This window comes from Pezoporus flaviventris, unplaced genomic scaffold, assembly GCF_033815535.1.
Source record: "Pezoporus flaviventris isolate CSIRO_AGI_PZ_B2104156 unplaced genomic scaffold, CSIRO_AGI_Pfla_v1 ptg000002l, whole genome shotgun sequence".
NCBI classification, from domain to species: Eukaryota; Metazoa; Chordata; class Aves; order Psittaciformes; family Psittacidae; genus Pezoporus; species Pezoporus flaviventris.
This window is the reverse complement of record NW_026892550.1, coordinates 43,875,840-43,892,886: the sequence shown is the minus strand read 5'-3', so window position 1 is coordinate 43,892,886 and position 17,047 is coordinate 43,875,840. Positions and strand designations below refer to the sequence as shown.

Genomic DNA, 17,047 nt, shown 5'->3' with positions numbered 1-17,047 from the left:
GGTCTGAAGGTGCTCTGCCTATCCTAGGAAAATCAACACTTGACCTAGAAATGCTGGAGCAAGAGAGTAATTGCATTTGTGTCTTTTAGCAGTTTGAAACGTTTTAGGCTCAGGTCCTCAAAGGGGATGTGTATGATTTTCTGATGGGTTCACAGTGATAAGAAACCAGATGGTATTTTAAGAAGGTGTTTTTGCAAATCTTTGAAGTGAAATGATATGGTACCATGCAGTTGAAATCTTGGCTCTTATAGCTCTGTGTATGTAGAGCAGCAAGGTCCAGTCTCTGCAGGGCCTCGGGTGTTAGTGCTGTATAAATACATGGTAATAAAGAGAGCTGTCCAGGGCATATGCAAACATCTTAAATGCTGTTTACGCAGCTACGTTAAACAGACAATAGAAATAGCAACCTTCTGTTCTAAGCCACAGGCCTGTGGAGTTTAAATGGGAATGTACATTAGCTGATGCTTATGTCAGCTACTGCTAATAGAAGCTAATCGGTTACGAACATATGAGTAAGACTGATTTTTTTCCAGCAGAGGATGGTGGTGCATATAAGCGTTTGACAGTATCTTGCAACCTTTGTATCCTCTTGTCTTCCCAAGCTCAAATATATTTGAGATGCTGAGTGGTTCAAAGTCATGTAGAAGATAATTTATCCAACTAAGAAAATGTTTTATAATGGTTTTTACATAACACTAATTTTTTAATATATTTATAATTTAAATGAGTTAAATTAATGCAAAATTCTTTATAAGAAGAGCTAGTTGAAAGATAACTTCAGCAGACACTGATCTACAGTTACTTGTACAATATAGCTTAGTTTAATTAGCTTGTCATATTCCTATTCTTGGGGAATATCAATGCCTTGTACTTCCAAGTGTGACCAAGACAAAATCCTTTCCAGTAAAGAAGAACTAGCCACAGGCCATCTTGGACATGTTGAGAAAAATGAAAGAACATTGCAGTGACCCTTTTCCTTCTCTTCTGTTATGGACCTCATCACATATGAGACAACCTGATGTAAAGCTTGTATAGCAGTTTTCAAGCCAATGGAATAGGTAAGAGTTTCTGAAAATTCTGGTATGAAGAAAAACCCATTGTCTTCTGGATTTATAGGGGGCCCATGCAATGGATTGTAACAAAGAATGCACTTCAGGTTGAAGCTTTAGTATATGATTGTTATTTTGGCAACAGTTTTATTCCTTTAACAATTGTCCTCCATGAACCTTGATTTAATTATGATTTGATACTTTGTAAGGACTGATAGATTATTTCAACCCAGCTATGAGGATAGGCTCAGAATGTAGCACTAAAATGTTTTTACTGGTATAAAAATGATAAGGTTTGGATTGTTTTAGTTTAAGTCCGTTCTCCTGATGTAATAGAAGATTTCATAAATAATCACTAAGAAGTTAAAACCTCATGAATATTAAAATCATGTTACTTAAAGCCTTACTCTGCCTTGATTGCACAGACTTCTGCCCTTTGTGCATATTATTTAGAAAGGAGTAGACAACACAGCAGGGTTGAAATCTACTTTCGGCATCCCAAACTGGAACATCTTTTAGCTGTGTGGGTGTTGTCTTACATAGAGAGGAGGACTGGAAAGTGCCATTGTTCATGATTTAAATTGTCTCAGTGCTATTTTAATTCCTTTCCCAGAAAAAAAAAAAAAAAAGAAACAACTATTAGAAAGACCTTTTTCTTTGCAGCCCTATGCCAATAACCAAGTAGGTAATAAATGAAAGCTCATGCATCCATATACCGGAAGCTGATCAATCACAGACAAGCAGAGAATAATTGCCTTTCCCAGCAGCTTACTTTGAAGTAGGAAAGGCTACATATTTGTTCCTTATATACCCTGGGCAGCAGCCTTTGCAATATGTTTATACATCATGCTGTGGCCTGGAATAGGAAAATATCTGCAGCACTGCATAAAGATTTGTATGATGATAGTTCAGTACTAACTATGTAGATTTCTGTCTTAGAGAGGGTAGACCCAGGGGGCAGTTTGCCGAGTCCGAGTTTCTTATTGCTGCAGGAATTTAACCAATGCCTGAGAGGAAATTGGAACTTCATAGAAGACAAAAACCAAACAGCGTATCATTTAAGCCGTAAACATACAGTCTGTCCCATTTATTTGAAAGAAGATCTGCTTGAATTTCAGTCTAAGTTCTAAACTCTGCTTTCTTGCAAGCATGTTTAGCAAATATACTTAGTCCTTTTGTGGACTGTGAGATCTTTTGGTATAGCAGGGAATGGGGTATTCAGACTGGGGTGTTAGATGCCTCACAGGTTGCCTGCAGTGTCTTATTTCAGCATGTGAAATAAGGAAGAAGAGAGAACCTCTGTTTTTTTATTTTGATTTTGAAGCAGAGGGTGTGGCTTTTAGAAGAATAAATCTGTAGTCTACCAAATAATCAGACATTGTCCTACAGGGAAGAATAGTAAAGAGAATTGTTACGTTTGGAAGCAAACTATGGTAAGGGATGTTTTCAAACTTTCAGGCCCCTAAGATTGCCAGTGTACTTTGAAATACTTTTTTTTCCTCTACAGGTATAAAGTACCTTTTTCTGCAACTTTCAAATAATAAGGACAATGATTTTCAGCCTGGACTACTGATTCAATTTGTCTACCTACCAGAAGTAGGAGTTGGCAAATACAAAAAAGTGTACCTGATCTTGCAGATTGGAAAAGGGTATTTCTCTTGACCACAGGAGACAGTAGCAAGCTGATAGAGCTGCCTTGTATGAGCTGCTGCGCATGTGTGCGTCCCTGCAGTGATAGATTGGGTGATATGGAGGGCCTTATGGCTTGAGAGGTCTTGTATTAAAGTGTGTTAATGTACAAAATGGCATCAATGTATATTGACAGGCAGGTAGTGCCATTTTATTTCATAGAAGTGCAATTACTCATGAATCGAAGATAAAACACTAGACTTGCCTAGAATGAGCTAACACAATAAATATGTGTGCACAAGCAATTTCTGTAAACACTAATGGAAATATAAAAGTGACACATAGATACTGATATTGCTGTAGAAGGTGAATTCACTGTTCCTTGGAGGCTGTGTTGTGAGGAGAGAACCTGTATGTTTTGTTCAGCCATGAGAAGCCCTTATACTGTGTCTCTTGTGTATTGGTTTTCACATGGCATGGCTTGACTGGGGATGCTGCAGTGAGCAGGTGACTGCAGCTGTGATTTGAATCAGATGTTGGCGATCTTGAAAACTAACACTTGGGTACATTGAACCTCCTTGTGTCTCAGGACACTTGGTTAGTTGGCAGCAAAGTAGTTACTGGAATTATTGTAGCTGGGAAGCCTTATAGCCCATTCCCTAAAGACAAAGGTAGTCTTAGTCTGAGGGAGTTCAGCACCACTAATTTTGTCTTATGGTGAGTACTACTTATAATCCTTATTAAAGTCTTAATTTTTCAGTGTGAAATTCTGCTGTTATAGGCATAAGTGGTTTTCCTAGTGCATCACTGTCATCTTGGTGTTGTATCTTGACTAAATTATTAGAAAATTGATATTACGAGCCTGTGCTACCTTTGGTATGATGTCCAGCCACCTAGGGATTAATTTCTCTTAGTTGGAAATCAGTATGACTTTCTTCTAGGGTGATCACTCCATTTGGTTTGGACCTGTTACACAATGTTTTCTAAATGCTTGAGTTGTAATTCAGAATTAGGTTTATATTTAGATACAGTTCAGTTTATAGGGAACATGTTTTGGTAGTGGTTCTTATAGTTTGTTTTTCAAGCAATGGGAACTGCATTTGGAAACAGCAGAGACTAGGCAGAAGCCTTCTTCCAATGAAGAAGACATTGGAGAAATGTCTATAAACTTACTGTATGAATCTCATATGTACTGTCTGTGAGGGAGAATGCAGAAGAAGGTAATTGATAATATTTCAGCTGATCTGAGATTTACTAGTAATTATGTCCAATATCTGCAAGAAAGCCTTTAAAATGTCTCTCTGGCCTTTGGTTTTCACTTTACTCCATAGAATGAAGAACCAGGAAGGATAGAGAAAGCGTGTAGAAGTGAGACTAATTTGTTCCTGTGTTTTATTACTTTTTGCATTGCTTTGTCATGTATTCTCTTTCTTCTGTTTACAATTTTAAATTGAAATTTCAAAGAGCTGAGGCTTGTTACTTCCTAAATTAAGAGCCACAACTCTTGTTGCAGGCTATCTATGACTTACATAAAGTCAAGGATATAAAATTTCAGCAGCATATGGTTTCACATAACCAGTACTCTAACAAGAACTTTCTCTCTTGACCCCAGGACAAGAGAAGAAACTAAATGCTGCTGTAAAAAGTACAAACGAAATCCTAATCTTTTGCTTCTGAAGGTAGCCTGTCACAGTCTTGATGCTTGCCCAAGTGTCTAATTTTAGGCAAGCTATACCTTCCAAAGTGCACTTGAGGTATATATTGTCTGTATCATTTTAAATTGTTTATGGCTTCAGTTTTATAAACCCATTTGTAAAATTCCAGCTGACAGCCAAACGCCAGGAAAAAATAGATGCAAAGATCTGTGCTCAGCTTTTTAAAGAAGAAAAAGTTCAGTTGAATAGTCAAATCAGGAGCACGCATCAAAGTGTTTTTCCTGACTAAGAGATGGTATTAATGATCAGCAAAACCTTCCATTATTATTGACTTCTCTGTCACGAATAAAGTGAAGGAATTGTTTGAAAGAGTTGTGACATAAATGCTTGGAGGTAACCAGTTCTAATAATGATGTTAGTTTAGTCTATAATTAATTTTTTAATCGAAACCAACCTAAAGATAGTATCAAGTGTTAAATCCTGTCAAGGTGCTGCTTGTCAGAGAGGGATTTCTTAAAAATGTGAGATTACTTGTGGGTTGAAGCCAGTTCTAAGAGGTTATATTTAAAAGTGCTTCAAGGGGCTGCTTTTATTGTTCTTGGCACTAAAGGCTACTTTTAACTGTCTGAAGCAATAAGGATGTGAACTAAAACTGTTGGCCAGATGGAACTTTGTGATTAATTAGTACACTAAAAGCACAACAGAAATGTAAATGAAGGAAAATACTGCAGATAATTGCTCAAGGTTTCAGATTCTGAAGTGGGACAGCCCTGTCTCACCTTTTTTTCTATGCAACAGCACAGACTTACGTTTTGCTTGTTTAGGATTGATTTATAAGGGGTTATTTATTTTCAAGGCTTTTGTATATTCATTGCCTTCAAATATATCCATCTATACATTGCATTATACGTCACCCGTGTGAGCTTGAAGAACACAAGTTGAAAACCTTATCCTGCTGGGTATTATGTCTTTACTCTGGGATGGTTTATTTTTACTTATATAGTTACACTGCTGAGCTCATCTTCCCACAGTGCCTGGGGCATTTGAAGCAAAATAGAGAATAAAAACCAGACTAGGAACAATGTAGGCCCCCTCCAGAACCTATCGGTAGTACTGGCTACGCAGGATTTGGAGAAGACTGAGGTTCTGAATGACTTCTTTGCCTCAGTCTTCACTCGCAAAGGCTGTGACCACACCACCCAAGTCTTGGAAGGTACACGTAGGGACTGTGAGAATGAAGACCTTGGTCCCACTGTAGGAGAGGATCTGGTTCAAGACCATCTTAAGAACCTGAATATGCACAAGTCCATGGGCAGTGAAGATATCCATCCGCGGGTCCCGAAGGGGCAGGCGAATGAAGTTGCTAAGCCACTGTCCATCATATTTGAAAAATCATGGCAGTCAGGTGAAGTTCCCAACGACTGGAAAAAGGGAAATATAACCCCCATTGTCAAGAAGGAGAAAATGGATGACCCGGGGAATTACAGAGCAGCAGTTTCACCTCTGTGCCTGGCAAAATCTTGGAGCAGATTCTCCTGAAAGGCATCCTAAGGCACATGAAAATCAACAAGGTGCTTTGTGACAGCCAGCATGGCTTCACTAAGGGGAAATCCTGCCTCACCAATTTGGTGGCCTTCTGTGATGGGGCTACAGAACTGATGAAGAAGGGTAGAGCGGTTGACAACATCTGCCTGGACTTGTGCAAAGCGTTCAACACTGTCCCACACGATATCCTTGTCTCTAAATTGAAGAGACATCAATTTGATGAGTGGACCACTTGGTGGATAAAGAACTGGCTGGCTGCACACAAAGAGTTGCGGTCAATGGCTCAATGTCCAGCTGGAGACCAGTAATGAGTGGTGTCCGCCAGGGATCGGTGCTGGTACCGGTCTTGTTCTATGTCTTTGTTGGTGACATGGACAGTGAGATTGAGTGTGCATTCAGCAAGTTTGCCAATGACACCAAGCTGTGTGGTTCGGTTGATACGCTGGAGGGAAGGAATGCCATCCAGAGGGACCTTGACACGCTTGTGAGGTGGGCTGATGCGAACCCCATGAGGTTTAACCATGCCAAGTGCAAGGTCCTACACCTTGGTTGGAGCAATCCCAGGCACAGCTACAGGTTGGGCTGAGAAGAGATTCAGAACAGCTCTGCGGAGAAGGACCTGGGGGCGTTTGTCTATGAGAAAAGGAACATGAGCAGGCAGTGTGTGCTTACAGCCCAGAAAGCCAACCGTATCCTGGGCTGCATCAAAAGGAACGTGACCAGCAGGTCGAAGGAGGTGATCCTGCCCCTCTACTCTGCTCTTGTGAGACCTCACCTGCAGTATTGTGTGCAGTTCTGGTGTCCTCAACATAAAAAGGACATGGAACTGTTGGCACAAGTGCAGAGGAGGGCCACGAGGATGATCAGGGGACTGGAGCACCTCCTGTATTAAGATAGACTGAGAAAGTTGGGGCTGTTCAGCCTGGAGAAGAGAAGGCTGCATGGAGACCTCATAGCAGCCTTCCAGTATCTGAAGGGTGCCTATAGGGATGCTGAGGAGGACCTCTTCATTAGGGACTGTAGTGATAGGAGGAGGTATAACAGGTTAAAACTTAAAACAGGTGAAGGTGAGATTGGACATAAGGAAGAGGTTCTTTATTGTGAGGGTGGTGAGGCACTGGAATGGGTTGCCCAGGGAAGCTGTGAATGCTCTATCCCAGGCAGTGTTCAAGGCCAGGTTGGACAAAGCCTTGGGTGACATGATTTAGTGTGAGGTATCCCTGCCCGTGGCAGGGGGTTGAAACTAGATGATCTTGAGGTCCTTTCCAACTCTAACTATTCTGTGATTCTATTATTCTAAAACCTGGTTTCTGTTCTGCTTTTTTTAAATAAGTGATAAAATGTTTGTGGTGTGTGGGTATTTGGCTGATACCATCATCATGTGTTGTGTGTTCCCCCTCTTACCCTCATACTGTATATATGCCATGTCTATATGTTTGGTAACTTTTCTTATGGTGCAATAAAACAGTAAACGTTGCTTCCTCCTGAGAATGAAAAGATGATGGCAGTGCCCTTGAAATTATTCATCCATCTTGCGGTTTAAATAATACCTATTCCTGTATGAACACCAGTCACATAATGAAGTGATGAATGAAATGAAGAAGAAAGTAAGCACTGCTGTTTAGTAGATTATTTGGAGGGATGCAGTTGGGTTGGGTTTTTCACCCCTGTAGACTCTGGAAGACTTGCTGCTTTGCAATCCTGGTTATGATTTCTCCATGGACCTGGTAAAGATAGTTAGTGTATTAGTGACCGGCATTAACTGAGAGCTTGTGAACAGAGCTGTATTGTGATAACCTGGAGAAATGAGTGCTTTTGGGTACAAAACAGGCAGAACACAGAGAAGCAGCACAAGTGTATTTCCTGTTTTGCTACTTGTGTAGCTAGTGTCCTAATGGAAAGGACTGCTAACAAAGTTAAATTGAGTATTTCATTTTGTGTCATTTGTTCTGTCCTGGGGCTTTCTCTGGCACCATCAGTTCATGCTGACTGGTATGAACTGCTGCCCACCAGTAACAGCAGCTTATGTCACGTAGGCTGCTGACTAACCAGAATCTTTTTTTCTTTTGTTTTGGAGATGGGATGGGATAACGTTACTCATAGGATAATGTCGCCTCATTGAAGACTCTTGGGGTGGTGTTTTGTTCATATTATATCACAGAGCTGCTATTTCATGGAATTATAGAATGGTTAGGGTTTTTCCAGCCATTGGTATTTTTCCAATTTATTCTTTGGAAAAAGTATGAATAATTGTGCGATCTTGTGGTAAATAGCTGTATTAAAGTTCTATGCCATTATATAAAATACATTGATAGCAGAATACCTCTTTTACTATTATTTTAAAGGTAAGGAGAAAAATTAAGTGCTGTGTTTTGGGGGGAGTTGTGTTCTTTGTGTTTTTTTTGTGTGGGTTTGTTTTTTTTGTGCTTTTTTAACATCATCTCAGATTAGATAGAGTTCTTCCATTGTGGAAGTGAAATTCTCTCTGCAGAAACTTTTATTAACCAATCAATCAGTAACTGCTTTGGGACTGATGTGCTTCAGCTTCAGCAACTGATTACATCATCTCAGATTAGGTGGAATGCTTCCATTATGGAGCTGAAATTCTCTCTGTAGAAACTTTTATTAACTGATCAGTCAGTAACTGCTTTGGGACTGAGGTGCTTCAGTAACTGATTAGTAAATTGCAGTCTGAAGCCAGAATGTAAGAGGTGTTGTGTGCTTTGCACATACTGGGGCAGTGGCTCGTTAAGTTTTAATAAATTGGATAATCTTTGAAGTTTGTATTTCCTCTTTGCCTTGTCCAGTATAGTAACACGTGCAAGGAATTCATTACAAGCCAGCAGCAGCATGGTATATTTTGACTGTGTCAAAAGGCTGCTTCCCTGGGCCTTGCTCAAACAAAAGTCTCTGGAGACTTCAGTAAGAGTTTGGGATTGATCCCAAAACTGCTGCTAAAGCAAAACTGAATGAAGTAGCACGTGTTAGGTAACTGCAATAATGCCTTTGCTTAAGGGACTTTAGAGGCACACCTTTCTATCTTTGCCATATACCCTTCCCTTTCCTCTCTAAGTATTAGCATTAATAATACGGTAGCACAGCTTTCTGTCCACTCTAGTAGTATTTTCTCTCTCCTGGTGCTTACTGTAGTGGCCTAAGTAGCTGAAATGGTATAAGAATGCATTGCTGGCTTCTGTTCTAACAATCTTTTTATCTCCCTTCTGTCTTTTTCTGCTACTCTATGGATTAATGCAGTACATAAGTGATTGCCTAGGAAGTCTTTTTTAATTAGGGTAGTGTTGGTATGAGAAGAAGTGATACTCTACCAAGTCACTAGACAATTTGTATGTTTTTAATGAATGCATAGAAGAACCTTTCTGCTAGGCCAGGTATGCAGAGGTCACTGTGTATTGGAAGGCTCTGTGATGTACCTGGCCTCAATGGTGTGCTTTGGATTACCGCTGCCTGTGTTACTGAGATGGAAATACAGTGAGACACTATTTTGAGTAGATATACAGCTGCCTTATGCATGGCCGAGAGAAATACACCTGTGTATCAAGAGATTTTATTTTTCCTATTACTATCTGCTCTCTCATAGCACTAGATAGGAACTGATTCCAGGAGCATTTTATTACTGCTATATGAGTCATGCAAAGCTTACTATTTCTTTTAGGTCCTGAAAGTGAGAAACTTCCTCTTTGAGTCCTCTTCCTCAAAGCATGTCTGTTCTTCTCTTAGAATCTTCCAAAATGTGAAATTAAGCATTAATTGGAAAAAACACAAAACAAATGGACAGACATGAAAATAAATATCACTACTGGCACTCTTGCAGTGATTGGAAAACACAAAGGACAAGGGCAATACAATAAGCTGTGCTCTGAAAGGTGCGGGTCTGGACATACTGTATTGTAGGTATGTGTATGTAGTGTTTGGTAATGTAAAGAAGCTTCTACCCTCAATGAAAAGGGGTAAACTGCCTTCCATGGTAGTTTGTTTGCAAATTCTGATCTCTTGTAATTACAGTCTTGCTTGTGGTCATGTTTACTTGGTCTTTTCCCTCCTAGTATCTAGGTGTTTTGTTTTAAAGCCGTTTTTATTGTTACACACAGAAAGCAAAGACATATGTTTAGTCAGGGTGATTTTACTCTAACTTAAGAAGAAGGAATGAGAAAATTTCCATGAAAAATAGTCTGCGTATATGCTAACCTCTTCAGAACTGAACACAAAAATGAATCTGTTGTCTGCTTGTACCAAAGAGTGCTTCAAAGATTTGAAAGTGCATGGTAGTAACATGGTAAATAAGCAGAACATTGTGAATATATTTTTGAAAGGACAAGGAATAGCTTAAATACTCTTTTAAATTGTGGTTGATATAAAACATATCCAGTTGGATCATGTATAGGGTAATTACTTTTGACAAGTTAATTTTGCAAATGTCCAATTAAGCTATTCATTCATAGCTTGTCTCTTCACAGTGCGGCTGTATTCACTTGGATGTTCAGGCTTAAATTTCTATTATGTATGTAAGTATGAATCCAAATCCATGTGATGTGAATTCATTGAGTTCAGAGCCTGAACCCCCCAATCCAGATCGCTAGACTGGCTTAAATTAAGAGGGGGATGAGGTTTTCTTAATTTATTCTTTTATTATTATTTTTTTTTTTAAGTGGTAGTAAGTATTTCTTAATTACCTGGCTTCTAATTTTTTTTTTTTTTTTTTTAAGCTGTAAAGATTCATGTTCTCAGTTTCTCTTTAAATTCACTTTAACAATCTAAAATCAAATTTAGGGGAGTATCTTCTCATGAAGCCATCAGACTTCCAAAGCTGGAACTTTAGATGGAATGCCAAATATCAAAATGTACCTTTGAGTTAGAAGATACAGAACTACTATCTCTTATAAATGTTATAAAGTAAATATGAAGTGAATATGGAATATTGGAGCTTTGAGATCACTGGTTGGCACTACGTATTTTCACCTGATAATGGAAGCTGTTGATTCACAGTGGTTGGTTGAAGTGGAAGTAAACCAAGTCACGAGCATACTGTGATTATTCAAGGCTCAAGGGCATCTGTAACCTGCTTCAATCAGTCAGGTGTTTGTTTAGGAATGAAATAATATTGCGCATTAAAGACGGACTTCGGCCTCTAGAAGCTTTTTAAAAAAGAATTAAAAAAAAATAGTATCCAGTGCATATCCTCTGAGTGAGCAGAGCAGGATTAGGGAACTGCTGCACCATTAATCAAGCCAGTGATTATACCAAACTGAAAACTCAAGGGACCAAACTTACTACGCCCTAGGCAGGTAATTTACATGATCTGCCCTGGTATTAGTGAGGCGAATTCAACACGATATATAACAGCGATGGTAGCTAGTCTTTCCTCGCTGTCATCTGTCCTGTTTTTTCCCTTGCAGAGAAATGTCTGTAGTGGAAATGGGACCACATCAGAGCATTAGCTGAACCTTCATGATTCTTGGCTCCTGGCTGAGAAGTTTGTAAATTGCAGTTCTAAATCCCTTATCTGAGGGAAGAGATTGAAAGAAAGAGAGAGAAGCATGTTCATCACAGACATGACAGAAAATCTAGGCTAATGCTTTCCTTTCTCTCCCCCCCCCCCCCCCCCCCCAATTGGGGCAGACATTGATTTAGATGCACATACACCCCCATCTTCTGATTAAATTCAGATGGGCACTCCACTCACACGCAGACTCGGGTACCTACATGGCTCTTTCCAGTCAGGACTTAATTGTTTCTGAGTTCATTCCTTTTTCTATTTTGAAACTTAAGCTATCAATGGATCTCGACAGCAGGTTTTGCACAGGCATCAAGATACCGGTCTGTATCATCCCACACACATATTTGGATTAATTTCATATCTATTCTGCAACTCTCACATTGATGATTGTTTGAACACAACGAAAGCCTAGCTTTCCCTTGCATGGCTGAAAGTCACTAACATGAGAGGAGGGGCAGGCCAGGCTAGAACAGCATATATTGGGAAAGAGAACTGGAAGTTTTGAACATGACTTGAATTTCCAGAGTTGACAGGTGAGCCCAGCAAATTGATCACCAAGTTTCATCAGTGCCACCCAGCAATATCTGTAAGCAGCAGTGATTCTTCTTCCCAGACTCTTCAAGTTTGACTTTCTCAGAGTCTTTGCACTCTGTAGAGGACCCTCCACTATAACTTACCAAGTAGCTCAGGATGCCAAGAAACCCAGTCTCCCCTAGGACTTCAGAGTTTATGTCCATCCCATGCACTGCTATTTAAGTACCACTGACCTAGGCTTCCTAAGCATGGCTTGTCTAATACTATATATCTACCTACTTATTAAACCAAACAAAAAAATCTGACCTTCAGTATTTGTCCACTGGGCTATTTCTCTCAGATTAATTTTGTAAAAGATAGCTGAAAATCACTTTATATATTGGCTTTCATATCCAACTGTGAAATATCTAGAGGATAATAGCAATATAAATCTTCCACACAGATTTTACAGCACTGTCTCTCCTCTTTTTTCAGCGCAGTTACAATAGGTCTGGGTTCAGGTTCCCATTGTTCCCTCTTGCATCATTGCTTGTACGTGAGAAAATAACTGCAGAAAGCAGTCTTCCACGGTACGCCTCTGTTGACCGCTGTTTTGATGCGGATAATGTGGTAACTGCTGACCAATAATATAACACATACCAGTTTTAGTGTAAATAACCCTTAGCTGAGGCAAGAAAGCTTCCTTAAACTTCATTCTGATGACAGCAAAGCAGCAAACAGACTCCTGTGCCCTGAATTTTAATGATGATAGCATTAATGATCCATAATGTTTTGGAGGGCCTTCGAAAGAATTTTAAACCGATGAGGATTTTCCAGGCAAGAAGCATGTTCAGACAGCACAGTTGTGAGCAGATTGTCCCAAAGTTGGTGTGAGAAAGCTGAAGAGGTGGCTAAGATTTTGGGTAAAGAAATAAAGAAGCATTCCTCTGAGTGTTGGCAGTGCAGGATTTCAGAAAAACTGGTTAAGTACCATTTCATTAAGATGTAATTTAAAACCACCCTGATGCTCTTCTAAGTTATAATGGAAGTTAAATTGCTTCTCAGCAGTCCTGTATGTTAGCAAAGTGCAGACGTGGCTGAATATTTTCTTCCCATAATCAGAGGCTGCAAACAGAATTGTAGTGCAGTTGAAGCTTGGTTTTCATCAATGCTAGTTTAAATCAAAACTTGGTGGAATGAGGAGGATGTCATTACAGCCATATGAAATGATTGTGGTCTAGGCTGGTATCCAGTCTGGAAGGTCTGTTTATTGGGCAGAGGATTTTCTGAATGGGCTGCACCTGCTCCGCTGCCTGGTAGTAACTGGGTGAATGGGGTACCTGATGTCCTATGGCTTGGGCTGCTTCCTGCTTGGACTACTGATTTGCCACAGCAATTATTACAGCTGTAATACAGTAGTTTTGTATTGCACGATTTTGATGTCTAGATTCAAAGATGTTTTAACCTTCAGAGTTTGTTCATGTATTTCATAAATACATGATTAGTAAAATTTAGTATTTGTATTTTCTATCTTATGTCATTGCACTAGTATTTAATCTTCATTTCATTAGTTACATATTCATTAGTATAAACAAACATTGGGGCTGGATTCATTATCTATGTAATGGATGGTGAAATGAAAAGTGCAGGAAAAAATGCTCTCTAGGGTATTTAAGTGAGGGGGTAGTCTAGTTTGCATATCGGGACAATTCAGGCTAGCCAAACACTGACTGGCAACTCATTCCACTAGTTTGGAATGGAGATGGGGAGGAGCAAATACAGTCAGCAGAGAAAATGTGGTTTATTGAAATGTGTGTATGTGTATATATATATGCACATTATATATATTGTATATTTTATATAATATATATTATACAATATATTATATATTTTATATATGTATAGGCCTTTGGGAAAATTCCTTAGGAAAAGGGAAATGAGTGACCTATCTGTTCTTCCCTTCTTATGCAAGATGGCAGTAAATGGCCTCTTGCAGTCTGACCCAGTCTGAATGTAGTCACCATGTGAGTGTCTACTAGGGTGACAGAGGCATTGTCACCTCTATTATCAGGTCTTGGTGTAGGCAACTTTTACCATATCTGCTGTTTTCTCCATCTGTATGCCAGATATAAACACTGTTTCTCCTGCAGAGAATGAGACGTGTCCCTGCATTGGTGTATTGGCAGAAGCCATAACAGAGTGTAGGGCTGTGCTAATGTGTGGGACTGTGGGGAGGGCTGGCTGAGATATGGTCATGGTTTTGCCCTCCTGTCTAGAATTCCAGTTTTGCTGCTTGTACATTTGCTCCAGCAGTAGAACAAACTGTTCATCTGTTTTGTGCCTTGACGTAGGCATGTGAAACTAATGGCATTCTCATGCTTTCTGTTCAGTGAGGTTGAGGTGTAAATTACTACTCATGAATATGTGGTTTCACTCTGTCCTTTGCAAAAGTAGATGAAGTTCCAGATGTTGATAATAGTTTTCGTGTTGAATTGGTACCTCATTCCACAACTAATCTCAAGGATGGAGGAATGAATATTTTGGGTCAAACCCTTCAGTCTTCACTAACCTGGGTAATTCCTCGATTGCACGAATAGTCCTATACAATTTCATACTTACAGAGACTATTTACTCAAATGGACACACATATCTTAAGCTTTTTTTGTTTTGTTTTATATATATTTCAATGTAGTAAGATTTAAAGATGAAATAAACTTAAGGTAGCAATCCAACTATAATATTGATTAACTTGTCACATTTGGCTGGATAATTGCAGGAGATTTTGCAATGTTCATCCTGTTGGAACCTGTAGGCATCCTGTTTGTTGTTGGTTCTTACTGGAAGATAAAATTACAAAGCTAAGAGGTTAATCACTGCAGTGGTGAACAGCTATTTTTATAAAGAGAGAGACCCCCAGAGACTTCTTGCCAGCGTGCGACACTTCAAATAAAATTATTTGTACTCTCTTTCCCGTCTGCCCCCATGCTTTATTAATACTGCTATGCTACCCATTAATATATCTTTTCATTCTCTCCCTCTTCTCTACCACTTCCTTCTTCAGCAAATAAATACTATATTTGCTAAATTATGTGCAAGGGATGAAAAAATTTAAAAAAGTTTTGAGAAGGGAATGAGGTTATGTTTGGTATGCTGTGATTTCTTTGACAAATGAACACAGAGAAGGATAGGGCATGCAAATATTGCAGTATTCTTGTTTTATCACTTTTAAAATTTCTCTTAATTTCCTTTATTTCAGTTCCCAAGCACAATTAGTGTGTGCATGTATGTGTCAGGTGCAAGATGATGTGTGTCTTCCTAGAATTTACAAGCTTTTCTAATTTTTTGGAAGAGAGAAATGAAGCACAGTACATTGGAGAAGTTGACAATTTTGATGTATTGCTTCTCAGCTGCAGTAATGCATAGCTTTTGTTTAGGAAGAATATTCCCAGGCCTTTTCCAGCCCTCAAGAAGCCTTTACAGTGGATTGTACTTCCTAAGATACTCCTTTTATTTGTTAGACTACTTTTTTTTCCATTTGTGAATTCAGGTATTTTCTGTAGGAAAACTAGCCATTGTTTTTGAGTCCTCAAGCTTGGCAGTTGTACTTGCAACAGCTTTCAGTGAGTGAATAAACATTTGTGCTAACCTAGGCCATAAAGTGAAAATGCGCGAAAATGGGGAGCAGTTACATGCTACAAAACAATTTGAAAAGGAGAGTATGCAAACAATCCGATAATATTCTTGGATCACAAGAAATCATCTATGTCTGGGCCTGTACTCTAGTGGTGTTCCTGACAGGTGTTTCTCTAACCTGGCCTCAAAGACCACCAGCAAGTAGCAGATATTTCCTACGCCACTATCTTCAGTAATGCAAAACTACCACAGATCTCTTTTTTGCTGTGATTGACTACTACTTTGTGTCCTGTCCACAGTGGATGGGCAGAACAAATTAATCCCTTCCTCTGTGCAGCAGTTCTTTATAATACGTTGTGACTCCTACTAGTACATTTCCATTTGATCACGTAAAGCTAAATAGTCCTATCTCTGTCTTTCCTCATAGAAGATACGTTTTAGGTCCCAGATCTCCCCTCTTCTCTGAACTCTCTCCATGTAGTCTGTTTTTCCTGAAATGTCATACGCAAATGTGGATTCATACCTTAGCTAATGCGTTACTTGTGCTGAATAGTTATTTCACTTTCAGCTTATGTTCATGACTATAAATGGCATATCTGCTTTTCTTATTGTATGGTACTAAACCAAAGAAATATGGAAGTATTTATTTCATATTCATGATTCAATGTAACAACTAGAATTTTCCAACAGAACTGATACCTAGCAGGCTGTTCTCCACTGTGTGTTTTGAGCATTTAATTATTCCCGCCTAAGTGTATGAACTTGACGTGAACGCTTTCCAATTACTATTAGAAGTTATGTTATTTTTCTTAACAGACTAATTGTTCTGCTTAAGAGAAGGCAGGTTCTACCTCTTTCCCTATAAAAGATACGATAGCAATGAAGAAATAATTTTTATGATGGTAATTGAAAAAAATTAGATGATGGTAATTGAAAAAAATTAGATGGTGAGTCAGTCTTCTCTAGGCAATTTTTCTGGGATTTAATGCTGTTGTAGTCCATTTGACTTCTTAGTAGCAATTTAAGATTTCTCTTTTGAGTAGCGTGGGCTTTTTTCTTTGTTTTCCTACTCTGAAATAGGTGAAAGAGGGGAATTGTTTTGGAAATCTGTCTTTGCAAACTTAACAGCGACCTTGCAGTCAGAGGTGATGATTGCAAAATTTCTGCCATATGGAGCAATGCCAATACAGTTTGTCCTGTCAGATCTAAAATTGTCTGTTAGGATTTCAGACACCTGTAGAATTTTAGGGATGTGATAGTCTTTTTAGCTAATCTTTCTAATTTTAGCTAATTTCATTTTCATAATGTTCTCTTACAGAATTGAAGTCTGAGTACACGTTTGAATGTTAGAATATGCATGTGCTAAAAGAGTTATTTTTAGAGACAATCCTTTGTATGGAAAATAAATTGAAATTATCTGTGAAGAGGACTCTAATGGACAGGAGTTCGTGCAGGAAAGGAAGCTCTGCCTATCTGCCTGGGGCACTTGAACTGCAAATGATAAATGG

The 17,047-nt window shown here is 39.0% G+C and overlaps 1 long non-coding RNA gene across 2 annotated transcripts in view; it reads left to right on the top strand.

Annotated features, from left to right (window-relative positions):
- Positions 1–935: 935 nt before the first annotated feature.
- LOC133275412 (uncharacterized) overlaps positions 936–17,047 on the top strand; it is an 89,253-nt gene continuing 73,141 nt past the window's right edge. Inside the window, exon 1 of one of the 2 annotated variants that reach the window (XR_009745508.1) lies at positions 936–1,058. This is a non-coding gene — a long non-coding RNA (uncharacterized LOC133275412). Of the gene's footprint in view, positions 1,059–2,845; positions 3,396–17,047 lie in introns of those variants that run through there. The other variant, XR_009745514.1, reaches the window with a different exon arrangement.